Here is a 15,231-nt window from a genome sequence, read left to right on the forward strand (position 1 = left end):
TGGTTTTACAACATCCCCAGTGATGCAAAACAGCCATCACCTGACTGTATGACATGGTGCATCATAGGAATCACTTCAACAGAGTTTGTAATGAGAGGTATAACTCAACCAGAAAGCTTGGCCCTTAAAATAGAATGAATATTGACTACCATGAGGCAAACACAAGGTTTAGCTGCACCAAACAGTGTTGGTTACGTACTGTACTGAGTGTTTACAGCCTGGAGTATTACAGAAATTATGATCAAAGCACCTGCAACACTCAGAAAAGCCATGTGAAGTTTCTGAGGTTCAAACGCAGGCTGTCCCATACAACAATAATGCTCACATAACAGGCTGCCCTTTCACGGCTGGGTTGAAGCTTATTCCTTGCAAGAATTTCTAGTAATCAACTTTACACAAGAAAGTGTTATCCTACAAAGGTACACAGAAGTGGCTGAGTTCTTCTTTGCAGCCCTGAAAAAATGGCATTTTAATGAATACCAGTTGCAGCCCTTTGCACCCCAGGCAACTGCCACACCACCTTCTGGGCAATGCTGGGTCCCAGAAGTGCTGCTGTGTGCACCCTGGTCTCCTGGAGTGCCGTGAGCTTGATAGCTCTGGAGCAATTTCAGGCATTGTCACAACAGCAGAACTAACACACACAGTGTGATACAGATGGTGTTTCCTGTCTTCCAGATATTGCTTTCAAGGCCCAACTGTATGATCTTTACTGACACTGAATGAGACTTTCCTTTGCATATCGTGCCTTGCCTACAACTAGTCTAGTCTTTATTACAGGAGTATATCCATTATTGTTATACTCTTTACTATACAGTCCCTCTGCTCTTACATTGAAGTATGTGTTTGGCAAAACATCACGAGATGACAGCAAGTCTTCTTCATCCACTGGTGACCACGCTGTCAGCATTTATTCCAGCAACCACCCTGGCCCTGGAAACAGGACCCTTTCCCCGCTGTTTTTGGCCATTTCCAAATGCAACTGCAGTCTGCTTGGAAACCCAGTGACTCTGGGTGCAAGAGCCAATCTCTGTGAAAACGCACATTCTGGTTGCATTTTCTTTCTGAAGAATAGACAGCAATGCCACGGCTTAGCCAGAAAGAATGAAATTTAACAAAGTCCTACTTCAGGATAAAAGCATGTGCTTAAATCCCCTTGACTCAAATTTAAAGCCTTCATACTACCCTTGAAGGGAAACTTTTTCCTGAGCAGGGGTTTGATACTTTAACCAATTTACATTGTTGAACTGGGTTAATAGGCTGCATGGAGTCCATGCAGATGACTATAGGCTGTGAGTTTAACACCCTTTCACCATAATGGAGATCTTCTTAGAAGCTGTTTTCCTTCATCAATATTCATGGGTATTTGCCCCCATTACCATAATGCCATGTGTAGGCAGAGTGCACGGTTAAAGAAAAATAAACAAATGAAATTGCCAACCGCTGGCAAATGCCCAAAGCCGTGCCACCATCTGCCCACCCCGCCCACTGATAAAATAAATTCTTGGCATTTTGCCTAGGCTCTGGAACGCTAAATTAAATAAGTATTCCTGGTTGTGCATGCTGAAAGTCAGAAAATCTGGACCCTAATGGAAAAAAGAGGAAATGAGTCAACATCCCAGGGACTTTCCGCTAAGAACCTTCTGTTGCCAGCACCTGGAAATTCAAATCTGGGGAGTAAACCTAAAATCATCCCAGGAATTATTACTGGCTAGCCTAGGTCATATGAAAAGAGGAGAGCCTGGAGTCCCTGAGACTGACCCTGAAAAAGGTTGGAACACCTTCCCTGAGTTCCTGGAGGAAATCAATTAGACACAGGGGCACTCAGTCCTGTACGTCAGTAAGAGCACCTGGGGATTAAGACAGATTAAAGACCCACTGTAGGAATTTGTGATGGACAAGGCCATCTACTTCTCCTTTCACCTTTGGGGTAGAGTTCTGCCCACAGACAGAGCACAGATACCAAATCCATCTCAACTGCAATGGCAACAGCTGTGTGAAAGGGGAGGTGGGACCTGTATTTCCAGTGTGACAGTCTGCAGGGACAATGGTAGCAGCCCTTTTTAGCAAGTCTTACATCTCCACCTAGGTCAGGGCAAACCCCGTCAGTGCAAGGTGCCACAGTGCCAGCTCTGGCTCCTTTGAGAGAAGAAAGCTGTGAATGAGCTTGTGCATTCCTTTTCCTTCCAAGCAGACTGTCAACAAACAGGGACAGGGATCATTCAGAGCCCGCAAAGGCAGAAGCAGTCCCTGTTTTCCTCATTTGAAAGCCAAGCATCAAACATGAATAGATCCCCAGAACCATTTTCCTATCAGTCTTTCACCCCATCATTGCTGGTTTACACCACTGTAAGTAAAAGGACAATCAGACCTCACATTTCCACATATGATAATCGTCATCTAAACAGAAAATGAATTTGATACATAAAGTGCTCAGCTATCAGCTTTAATTTTGTACTATGAAGAGACGCTTTTAATTGTTAACAGGAATGTGTGTCAAAGGGGAAGGAACCAAAAATAGCTCTGGATGCAAAAAAAAAAAAAAAAGAAAAAGAAAAGCAGCACCATAGCTGCTATTCTAACAGCACATGTCTGTCTGTTAACCTTAAGGATTTGCCAATAGTAAGGGTACATGTTTTAACTCGCTATAAAATGAATGTGCCTATGGGCCAGATTTATATCTCAGTTATAACTATGTAAAGCAGAAATAAACTTCTTTGAAGTTGTTAGACTTATTTTGGATTTATAGTAGTCTGAGATCAAAATCGGAACTGCGTTTTAAATTGAGATGAGCATAACAATGAAGGAGGCAAAAGATTCAGATGGCAATGAATACAACAAGATCTCTAATATAAAGCTCAATTTTTTCTGTGCACAGTGTAATGAAGCAGGGGAACATTGCTGGCTAGATGGTTCATATTACTGTATAATGAAGTTAGTATATAAATTATTGCATGCAGACACACACGCTCTCACATGCTATTTCTTTGGCTTATATTTTCATGAGTTTCTTTGCCTTCTTTGTTCTGGGAAGCAAGTAATAAAACAAAATACAAAAGTGAATAATATGTATCCAAATACAGACATATTAAATATGTTTGGAAGCATAATGATTATTTTTTAAAATCTGTTTTCCTTATTACATGCTGCCTAGAATAAAGAAGACAAAGAAATACGTCTTTCACTTCTGAAAATAAAACCATATTTCCAAAGCCTCTCTGTTCTAGGCAGAATCCAAAGAGATATTTAAAGTTCTGGTATAAATAAGGGAATGCCTTCAGCCAGCATTTTACAGCATTTTAGAACATCATAGTACCAACATGGTGTATGCCTTCTCCTCTTTACCGTAAGAAAAGATAATTAATGAATAACAGAAAAATACTGATGATCAGTGAAGCATCCCAAGTAATACACCGGCTTTGTTAAACTTCTGTGATAAATACAGAAGCTAAGACAAACACATAAACAAAGGCCGTAATTAATGATGGGTGAAATGGATTTTAAAGTTCTTTTCTGTAATAATAATACATTTATGTACCTAAAAGCACCCAGACACACATTGTTTGTTAACAAAATATAACTCTTAAACCGAAATTAACCACCTCTGGTTGTTTTGAGTTTTTAGAAAGAATTAGCTGAGATGCTGAATATTTCTAGTTGATTTAATGGGCTCTGAATATACGCAGTCCGCCAAAAGCCAGGCTTACTTTGCTGAGGAAGTATGGACTCCTCCTGACAAATATGCCTGACTCCCAGACAAGTAACTTTTCACTCAGCTTCCCAAACAAGAAGCCTGGTATACGGAATTAATGACACCACAAATGCAGTGATATCCCATACCTAGTGTATGAAGGATCCTTTTATGCACGTTACTTTGTCAATTCCAGTGCCAATCTGGGTGGTTTTTTTTAAAAAAGAACTCTATTGAGGATATACAAAGCCACCCCAGCAACAGGGGTGGGAATTTTTTTTTGCTCAAACAGCTGCTGTACGCTTATGTTCTGCCAGGAAACTGCTTTTGGTGGGGACACTCACTGGTTTGGAGAAACTCAACCACAAAATGTGTATTGTTTTGAAAGGTTCATATTTCTGCCGTTCACATGCAGCCGGCCATGGCACACACTGCTCACTAGGAAACATCTGTCTGTGGGTTTTCACAGTTGCAAGCATTTTAAAGCATAATAATGATTCTGAGAGTAGATAAGTTTGAAACAGCTATATGCAGGCAGGTTTTAATAACTAAATAAAAGTCACACGGAAAATTCATGTCACTGATGAAACGTCAACATGCTGATGTACAGGAAGACAGAGAGGAACATCCAGCCCAGGAACTGCTATGCAACATTTCTTTGTGTTTGAAGGCCAGAAAGGTACTTCTGTGCAGCAGAGAGGTTCCACCTCTATTTTACAGAATAAAAAAAAGAAATAATAAGCTTTTAGAAAAGGCAAATAATTTGCAGCAAGATGTTTTTTCTCACGTTGGCCTAAACAGTTTTGATCCAGAAAGGATATCGAAAGAATGGTAATTTTATAGTCCAATTCCTTTTGCTGTAAGTTGTTGTATGTTGTATGTAAATGTTGTACAGCATTTACACATCCTCTGTGAATTTGAGTCAGTGAAATCTCACTTTTGGGTAACAGTGTTTCGGTTGTACTAAACATCTGAGTTCCCAAGACTGTATTTGAAGGGAGAACACTTATTCCAGATTCCGACACAAAGAAACTAGCTTTTGGGACAAATGTTTCTTGAGCTCTAGACACAGGGATGCTAAACCAAAACAGTGAATGGAAAAGCAATTCTTCTGTTTCAGTGTGGCACACACAGCAGAGCAAAAATTTTGCTTCAGCTATCATCTGGTAGTCAGACATAGAAATTAGACAACCAGTCAGCAGAGTTCCCAATTTTTAACTGCACACTGGGTGTGTGAGACTTGCAATACTATCACCTACTCTTCAGCCCACAAGCCCATTAATGGAAGCAAAGTTCAGTTCTGAAAAGTGCTAAACATTTCTTTTAGATGCTCAGATTGTCTCTGGAGTCCATGGCGATCCAAGGCATACACTGCCAGGCTGAGCCTTTAAATAAAAGCATCCTCCAGCCTAACAAGTAGAAGTTATGCAACTAATATTACTATCACGAATGATACTTCCACCTGAAGAAGTCAGCATAGAAGAGTTGCATAATATTTAATAAGAATAATATCTCTATTATTAAAAAAGTATTTATTTTATGCACCAAAGAAATGCAGCGCAACCCATCTATGTGACTTATGTTAGACATATACAATAGACCTACAAGCTAATTAAATATGGCAAATTAAGAAAATATTAATTCTTCATGCTCAAAGTTTACATTTCTGTAGTATCTTCTATCACAGAATCATATTGAGTTACAGCATTCTACTGCCTTCATCCCTATTATGCCTTTATACATTGGAGATTTCCAACAGTCTCCATAAGAAATACCAAAACATAGATCATTTAGCAAAGATAATTTGATGATGCAGTATTATTTCTGCAAGGGGGACCAGTTAATCTGTTTACAGTAGGAGTGATACAGCTGCACAGCAGCAACTGCACAGGACAGGCACAGGCACAGTCAGGGGAGGGACTGTACCCCTCTGGAGCCATGTCACGTAGAGATGTCTGACTGTGTAGAGTGAGAATATAAAATTTACTGCAATGTCCTGTTTCACCATACTTAAAACTGAACTGTGTCTGCAGTAATAATCACCACGGTATGAATGCCAAAACAGAGTGATGGACAATTGGGACAGTCAAAAAACCAGGATGTTGGGGTGACATGAATGCATCACTCTCACAGTCTAGGCACAATCTTGGTCATTTGGAAAAGCTTTGACTCTCAGAAGCAAATTGTCAAAGTGCAGGAATCTTGTTAAAGTACTTCCGTGTTGACACTCAAAGGGAGAGAGCAACAATTCTTCAATGCCCGGAACAACCACACTGGCAAATCAATCACTGCCAAGCTTCTACCTCCTGCCAGCCCTTTCCCAAATAAAATTTACCAGGAGAATTGTGAGAACACCAGGAAGTTGACCGGGCAGGCTGTGGGATACAGATGGTTTTCAAAAGTATCCATCAATGTTGTAATGTCTGCCCTACCAACAGTGGTTCTTACAGTAGCTGCTAAATGCTGAATATCTGCTTCCATGTTTTACTGGTGTCTCAGCCGCGCAGGGGCATACAGAAGATTCAGTCCTATTCTTTATGCTAGTGTTGTCAAAGATTTTACCCCCAAAGAGGCTGTAGAGTTGTATTAAAATTTTAAGAACTCAAATAAGCTGGAGCGGCAACATACTTACTTACCTGAAAACTCATCAGCTTGAGATATTTCAGTTTGGATTCTTTCCCTATCACATCAGGGTGCTTGCAGGCAATGTCCCAAATGGCACACTGTGGGTAAGTAAGTGCTGCACATCTAGAGGGGGTTGCAATCTCTAAGCCACATAACATTGCCAAGGAGGAGGACCTCTGCTACGTACAAACCGACATGTCTATGCACAGCCAGAAGCTTCCACAACTACATTTTATTGTTCTTCCTCTCCTGGCTGCTGAGTAATTTCTTAACATATCGGATGTTTTTGAAATATGAGTACCAGATGACAATAAAATACAGATCAGGTAGATACAATATTTACACAGATCATAAAACATCTTATTGTGCATTGGAAGACCACAGCAAGTATTGGCATTCTTTCTCATTTAGTAGAAAGGACACGTAATTAATACCATTTAAGGGGAATATATCTTTTCATCCCCAAATGGTTCCAAAACAAACAAGACACAATTGAAATGTAGTTGCCTTGAGGTTGTAAGGCAGCATCAGCACATACCAAAAAAAACAAGAGAAAAGGTGGAAAGGAACATAAGGCGGTATTACAGTTTTTTTTCTCCTTAAAACTACGTTTTGGTCCTTACTTATAAACCAAACTGGATTTTAAACCCGAATCTTACCTGGAAGATTCCCAGCCATTAAATCTTTCTCGGAAGTCTAAAAGGCCAAGTTGACCGCACTGGAGGAAATACAGAGCAAATACATTATAGCCTAAAATTCAACCCCCAAATGTTTAGCTAGATTAAAAAATTGTTCTTACTTCTAGGGAGCTTCTTCAATGTACACCTCTGACGTAGACATACAGTAGCACATACTGGTGTTTGCCCAGTGCGGTTGACCTCTTTGTGAACCCTGGAAAATTTTGACACCTGTTTGGCCCTGAGTGAATTCAGTTCAATGAGGACAATACAATATCCTGCCGTGCTCAAATACACGCATCTTATATCCCTTGTATTTGTTAAGAGTTCATGGGAAAAGAAGACTCTTGGGTATACAATGAATTAGAATAAGAAAAGATCATAAAGACAACTTCATAATAAGATTATGTTAAAGATAGTCCACCATCTGGTTTTAAGTTTACAGCACTGCAACTCAGGGAAAATGTATTTTCATTGTTTTTACATGGAATAACTCAAATTGGTTAGCATCCAAAATTCAGGAGGAATTTATTTGTTGTAGGTAGAATGCATAGCCAACAAGTAAGGGCAATTATTTCCACCTATAATATACTTCTCATTCATTAACTCAAAAGAAAATATAAACTATTTTTGAAATAGAAATCAAAGTATTAGCTCAGTTTGTACTCTTTTCTGTAAGCATATGACAATGCAATAACCTGTTGAACAAAAGCAAGTAAAAACGATTACATTAATTCTGGTTTTATACATTTTCCCAACCTTGCTGACTATATTCTTCTTCAGTGTCTCTGCTATCAGCTGTGTTATTGCTCTAAGCCAAAACCAAACTCCTGTCCTTTTGCTGGGATTTAATGTTTAGAAATAAATGTTCTTAATCCTTAAGGATTTGTAGAACAAGCTGTCATTTAATCCACTGTGATGCAACATGCCTTGTATCTGAAGAAACTTCACCCATTTCTTTCTAGGTGAAAACAAAATGTGGTGATTGTCACATGGGAATGGAATCACTGCTTATTTCTGCTACAAGAAAATTCAGGTGTGGATGAACCAACCATCTCTTGTTGTCTCTTCCTATATACAGCAAAAAGGACTTTGCCAGTCCAAGCAGGTTTATCAGTAGGCAAACCCTGAACACAGACTTCTTTTTAAGACTTTTCCAGCAATTGTACGGATCAAGCAACAGTTAGAATTGTGTATCCTTGCACAGATAAGCACCGGCTTTCACCAGAAGATCAACAGAGGACGCAGAAACAGAAGCCCAGTGTCTCAATGCCCCGGCTCACACAGGGAAACTGCACCAACACATCACCCATTGTATCTGTGACTTCTCTGAAGCATTCTCATACAATTTTTACTGAAAAAACAAAATGTTATCTGTGTCATCACACAGATTAAATTGATTTTTATATATCTCCTCATTACACTAATCTGTTTTGTTAGTGAAACTAAATGGATTGAGAAGCTGCCACGTTTTATACATTTGTGACACGGGGAGCTGGATGCTGTTCTCAGCTCTGTCACTTGACTTTGAGTGACTCACGAAGTCTCTGTCACACTTCTTGCAGACATTAAATGATGACAATAACACTTACCTGTCTGACAAGAAGGTTGTGAAATGCTTTTCATTAATGTTTGTAAGAAGGTTTTAGAATTTCATACAGAAGCTGTACAGACCAATTTTCCAGGTCAATATTATTACAGCATCAGAGTTGTTCTCCTTTGCAGAACCTGTCTAATCAGTAGACAGGCAAAAAACCAACATCCAGATGTTTACAGTCACATTGGAGGCGTAAAAGAGGATGATACAAACAGCGAGGTTTTTTCCCTTGCCCTTTCAAATTACGATGCTGCAACATTACTTCTTGTTTCATTCACTGATGGGCCTGCCTATGGAAGCGAAGGAAGCAATAAGAAACAGTAAATTCCTCCCTTGGCACTATGTGTGAGAACAATTGAATGTCCTCTCGTTATGCGGTGATAACTGTTCACACCAAGGACTCACCAAGAGTCCTGGAAAATTTAGATTTAAAAAGTAACAATTGTCTGTGATACACTCTTCTTTTCCCACTTTCAAACACTGGCTGAATTACATATCCCTTCATGTGAGGAGCAGAGAGGTTCTAGTTATTCCCAGTACAACTTTCCTGTGTTGCTACTCGAGTTCCTTGCACAAAAAAGGTTTTCCTTTGAGAAGGTCACACGTTCTTCATGTGCTTGATCCATGGCCAAGCCGAGTCTTTGGGTTCAGTGACTGCAGAGGGCTATCACCCTTTCGAAGCAATGAGACACTTCCAGCTGACAAAAAGGGAGCACCTTAACTTGGGAGTGCCATGCTTGAGCCCAAGGTCTCTGCACACCTTGCACAGTTTGCTGTCCCACTCCCTGTGTTCTGCTGCAGGGAACGGGCGTGAAAAAATGGATCCGTTCACAGACTGGCAGTCAAGGCCTATTTCCTCAGCCTACCCAAAATCCTCAGCTGAATGTAATTACTAGGATTTGTCTCTTTCTATATTAATTATTTTTTCTTATCTTTTAACCCTGAAAGCGTCACAGGACAATTAGAAGGATGAGCTGGGAAAATGCTATTATGGACTTGTTCTTAAATGCAATTTCCATCTGTCGCTCTCTTTTTTTTAAAGGGATTTATAAACCACGTCATCTGTCGATGATGATGAGCCAGTGGAAAAAGCCAGGAGCTGAGCTTTGGATGATCATGTTTGTTCTCATCAGAATGGCCAAATGTGGGGTGTGTCTGACTCAGCAGCGCCCTTCAGCTCCTGGTGTTTTTCTTTGATTTGGCTATTCAGATGGCAAGTTTGTTGGAGATACTGTAAGTATGAACACCGTTGAACACAGCATCCAGCTGTGTTTCTAGCATCTTCAGAAAGTACTTCACTAGCATCTTCAGAAAATACTGTATAATACATAGTAATTCTTTTGATAGCAGTTCCCAAATCACACCTAAAGAAAAAGACAGATGACCCTCTATTGGATATGAGGGTATATCACTTAAATTAGGATAATCTGAATTAATATGCTTTTTGCTTTCCTTTTCCAGAGATCCAGTAAGGAAAAAAAGAGAGTTATTAGATAGCTAGAGGATACGAATAGATGAAAATCCTTTTCTTCCATATAGAAATACAATATTAAGAATAGCACCCTTGAATCCTGTCTTCCATCCTCTGTCACTCAAGAGGTATCTAGAGCCACACACGCCACTGCCACCAGATGGGAAGTAAATTAGAGTCTCCCATATCTGACCCAATATTATGAAAATATGAAGAGACTACCTCAGCTTATTCATGTTCTGGTGCTCTAAACTGCATTAATTAAGAAAATCAGTGTCAATAAAATTGACTAGGTTCTCAAAGGTGAACAAACAATAAACAGGCAATTTCATTGCACTCAATTCCCTTCTCATCTGTCAATGAAAGGACAGGACATCGCTAGTGCCTATAACTAACATGACTACTTGTGCAAGTGCAGGCTTTATGAACTGTGCAAATAGAAACAAAGAACCTGCAACAGTCAAGATAAAAACGAATCATAGGATGAATCAGATTGGTGGCTATGGGAATGGATTTCAGGGCCTTTATGAAGCTATGTGACCTGGCAGGAGCCCAGGTTGGGTGAGGGAGGAACTGAGATGGAGAAGATTTGATTGAGGAAGACACCAATGACACGTCTAGTATTATATATAAAAGTGGGAGAGGTTGGAAATAGATTTTTAGAGTCATCGTCACAAAAGTGGCAGCTAAATCTATGGGAATAACTAAAGTAATCATCTCACTTATTCATTTATCTACCACACACGTACACACCCTTGCTGACTTCCTAATTGATGTTGTGGCCAGAGAAGAAACACTAAATTCAAAGAGAGGCTATTTGTATTTTATTTCTGATCCAGCTGGACCCAAGAGGTGCCAGAAATCTTGTGAGAAAGGCTCCTTTCAAAAAGAAATTGAGCTGTATTTCAGGCAGTGTGAATTATGGTTGTCTGAAACCTCCAGTCATTCAAAAAATACTTTTTTATTCACTAAGGCAGCATGGTAACTTAGCATGGTAATGTGCTGTACTACACTATCCTGTACTGTGATGTTTTAAAATACCAAAAAAAACCCAACGCTGAGTTATTCCATAATGTCCTGCTGAATCATTATTTTCTGTTTGAATTTGCATTTTTTTTCCAGGCATCTTTTTACAGCTTACCCTTTACATCAACACCTAACTTCCCTTCACCTCAGAAAGACCCTTGGTTCCACACTGTGGCCTCTCACTAATAACTGCAGAGGGGCAGGAGGTACCGTGGCTGGCTCTGAGCTGTCTCTGTGCTGGCCAGCCAGCCGATACCCACGTCACCATTAGTCACCTTTGGACACCTTTATGCTGCAGCCTCTTCCTCGGCAGGGACACCCCTCTGGGTCTTACTCCACTCTTCAGGCACTGATTTTCCTTAAGTGTGCAGGAGCTTCATATCTCTAAGCTCTTTATGCCTTTTTCCAAAGTAGCTGAAATGGTTCAAAAGTTTTAGAAGGCCATTGACAAATACAGCAAAAAAAGAAAAAAGGTAATACTTGTATTGAATTTGGGAGCCTTCAGTTTAAATTTCCTACCCGATTAATGTCCTTAGTCTAAAAAATATATTAACATGTAGTTCTTAACAAAAACAAAATTCAGTTACATCATGTTTACTGAAATGCAGTTCATGCTCTTCAGGTGTCCCAGGCAGCTACACTATAACACAGTGCCTATGCCGTGCCTTGAGGACACATAGCCAAGCAGTAGTGCTGTCTGCTTTCAATGTTGTTTTAACGGATATAGTTGATTTTTTTCTTTGAGGTAGGCATGCACATAAAATTAAAAAATGGGCCATGCTGTAGTGAGTGCAGTCATCGCTCCTTCTTGCCTAATAATTTGCATTTGTCAATCTTTAGTGTGATCTGCTTTAAATGAAGTCAAGTCCTCTTCTGCCTTGCTAACGCCAGATGTGCAGTGATGTGTGTGAGCAAGAGAATACTCATTCCCTGCCCATCACTGATGACTGATTTGGGATCCAAAAGGGTCAGCTCAAGCATTTAATTCTTCCAAGTGTTGATAAAGGTAGCGTTTCATTCTCTCAAGGGTTGATAAAGGTAATTGAATAAAATGCTGGGGTTTATTTTTGTTTTATTTTCAAAGATTTATTTTATTTAAAAGATTTCCATGTTTAGCCCTAGAGGATAACTGGAAGCATCTGATACAGCGTCATTATTGCCACTGGAAATGGCTGTTAGGCTACAAATAACAGAGACGGCTGCCTAGCTGGCATAAGCCTGGGAGCACACTAGATTTTCATCTCTCTTGAAAACTCCTGGTACTTTGTGCTAGGTTATTTCATTTGTTCCTTTCTTGCATAGTGAATGTAGCACTACTCCAGCACCAGTGGGTTTCTCAGGAGCTGAGTGTCCGGGAGCATGGCAGGTCCCCATGGGAGTGGCCAGGCAGGACCTGGCAGCCAGGACCCATCCCATTGCCCCAGGCAAGAGCAAGCATCCAGGGACACCAGGGCAGCCCCATCCCCAGGCACTGGGCAGCTCCCTGGGGACAGGGATGGTCTGAGACTCGATGGGACAGCAGGTTCCGTGAGGAATTTGGTAGAATTAAACTGCAATACTGGTAACTATCCCAAATGGCTTAATGTATTAACTGTTTTCTGTATTATTATTTTGGATATTATGCCTCAAATATAGTGTGGAAAGATGCACAGAAATACATTTTTCTGCTTTTACAAGTTCACCATATTTGTCCATTTACAAATGCAATTTCCTGTAGCATTCACTGCATAAAACCTCCAGCTTCTCAACACAGAGTCAGGTTTCCTCAGAGGCTTCTTTACAGGAAGCTCTCCATGCTTGATTAGCTGGAGTCCTCACCTAACTTACAACACCCAGTTTGTTGTCATTGTTGTCTCCGTAATATTCCCCCAGATTTGATCCTTTTGGAGGAATAGAGGATCTAATTAAAAACAAGCTTTGCCAAATTATTCAGCTGGACATTTTGACCCACAATAGTCACTATCTATTTGCATCTATCTTAAGCTATCAAAATGTAGAGGGAATTACACATAGACAAAAAAAGTCTAAAATGTTTCTGCCTTGCTAATCCCTGCTATTGAGTATAGAACCAGAAAAAGTAAATTACTTCACTAATTGTTCCTGACTTTCAGGGTTAACAGAGCCTGTGTCAATATATTCTGATCCAAAGATACTATCCTTGTTCTTAGATGTACTGCAGCTGCTTTCATTAAAAAACTCAATATTTATGCTCTGGGAGGTGGCAAAGTGAAGTCTTGCTTAAGAGCAGCAATGTAAACAGCATTATACCTCCCTTCAGCAGGAACTATTCACACACCTGTCTTTTTTGGAAGAGTTTCAGTTTGCTATTTTTATTTCCCTATGCCTGTGAACTCAGTAGGTTAAGGAATCTATTTTTTTTCCCTTTTTGATACATGTGCCAGCTACACCTTTCTTCTAATCCTTACTTGATCTCAGGGTGGGCATATCTAATCACAAGAGTGTTTGAGGACCTCAGGGTATAATGAATATTTTGCATGCCCAACCTACTTCCACTGTGCTAGCTGCTGTTATCTTAGGCAAGTATTACCTCAGACTTGCCAAGTATTAGGTATGTGACATGACGCATATTTTCCCACAATGTCTTGCTCTTCCCCACACAACTTAATATCTCACTCAACCGTGGGAAATATTTCTTTGTGCACTGGCACATGGAGGACAGCAGCGAATCTCATGAAATCGGCAGTTCCCATTGCCTGGAGTCTCCATATTTCACTGCAGCACGAGTACGTCTGACTCACTGCAGTTGCATTGTCCCTCTAGGATTTGCAGGTGCTCCCAATTTGTCTTTGTAGATGAAGGTACAGCACAAATTATGAGGTGAGGCTGGTGGTCCATTCCACCATCCCTGAAGGGGCACTTGTCTCCATGGTAAACCAGGGAGTCACAAATTACAACAGATTTTATTTAAAAATGCTTTCCCCAACCAAGTTTCTCCTGGCAGCATAGTGAAGACCTACCGTCAGTGCAAAGGCAGGCTCCCTCCTTCTGGGGGATGGCTCGGAGCCACTCAATGGCTGAAAGCACTCTGAGTTTTCTCAGGTTTTTGGTGTTTCCCCCATCACTAATGATGGTGCAGTTCACGTACAGGCAGGGACAAGGACAGTGCTAGTGCAATAATAATACACTTGAGGATTTCATAAAGGTTGTGACATGTCTTTTGTAATATATTTTCTAGCCTCCATAAAGACAGCAGGGCATAACGTGCTTTGCCATTAACGTTGAAACAAAACGTTTATAGAACAGAGAGTCCTGTAGCACACGGACAGATTCCACCAATGTCACATCTGTTGGCAGAAAGAATGGGGCACATCAGTTCCCTGGAAATGGAAATATTTCCTCTGTAGTGTGACAGATGCTTGAAGACCAGGAGAACCTCTGTGCCTTAGAGCTGGAGCTGCAGGAAGGCGATTTCATTAGAGCCTCCCAGAGACAGCCCAACCGCTCTCCCTGCCCTAAAAGTGCTTTCCTACATCTTTGTTAGTTACCTAATCTTATAGTAAAGGATTATTGCAGTTAATATGCAGTAATCTCATTAGTCTAAATTTAAGAACACTGCAGGATCAGCAATAGCTTTAATATATTGCAATGTTTGTAGTATGTCCTGAATTCTTCCCATACTGATCAAATCCCATATATTAGCGAGTGACGTAAGGCGGCTTTGGAGATCATCCCTATGACAGACGCATAGGCCAGGCACAAACTGAAGATGCAATATCTTGTTGCAGGGGACTGTTTTCTAACCAGGTTGAATCAATATCTAAAATGCTCTAAATGCTCTAAATTCTGTCACTGAAAGTATTACCAGCATAACCAGACATAGATCATTACAACATGGATATACTTACAACATACAATTCTGTAACTTAAGAGGCATGAAAGAAGAACTGTTTTCAAGTGGTGACCTGCCCATCTAGACAACATAGGCAATATTTTATTTAAGTCAAGCAGTGGAAACCATCTGAACTTGGTCTATATTACTGCTTTCAGTGCTGCCACCGCTGGACTATTAGCTGGCATTATGGTGGGGAGCTTCCGAGGGGTGAAAAGCTAGTGCTGGCATAATCTTTAGTCTAGGAGTGAAGTTTAATTTGCTAGAAAAATAGTATTTCTCATAACCCTTGTGAGG

The sequence above is a fragment of the Larus michahellis genome, chromosome 3, assembly GCF_964199755.1.
Source record: "Larus michahellis chromosome 3, bLarMic1.1, whole genome shotgun sequence".
Classification (NCBI taxonomy): domain Eukaryota; kingdom Metazoa; phylum Chordata; class Aves; order Charadriiformes; family Laridae; genus Larus; species Larus michahellis.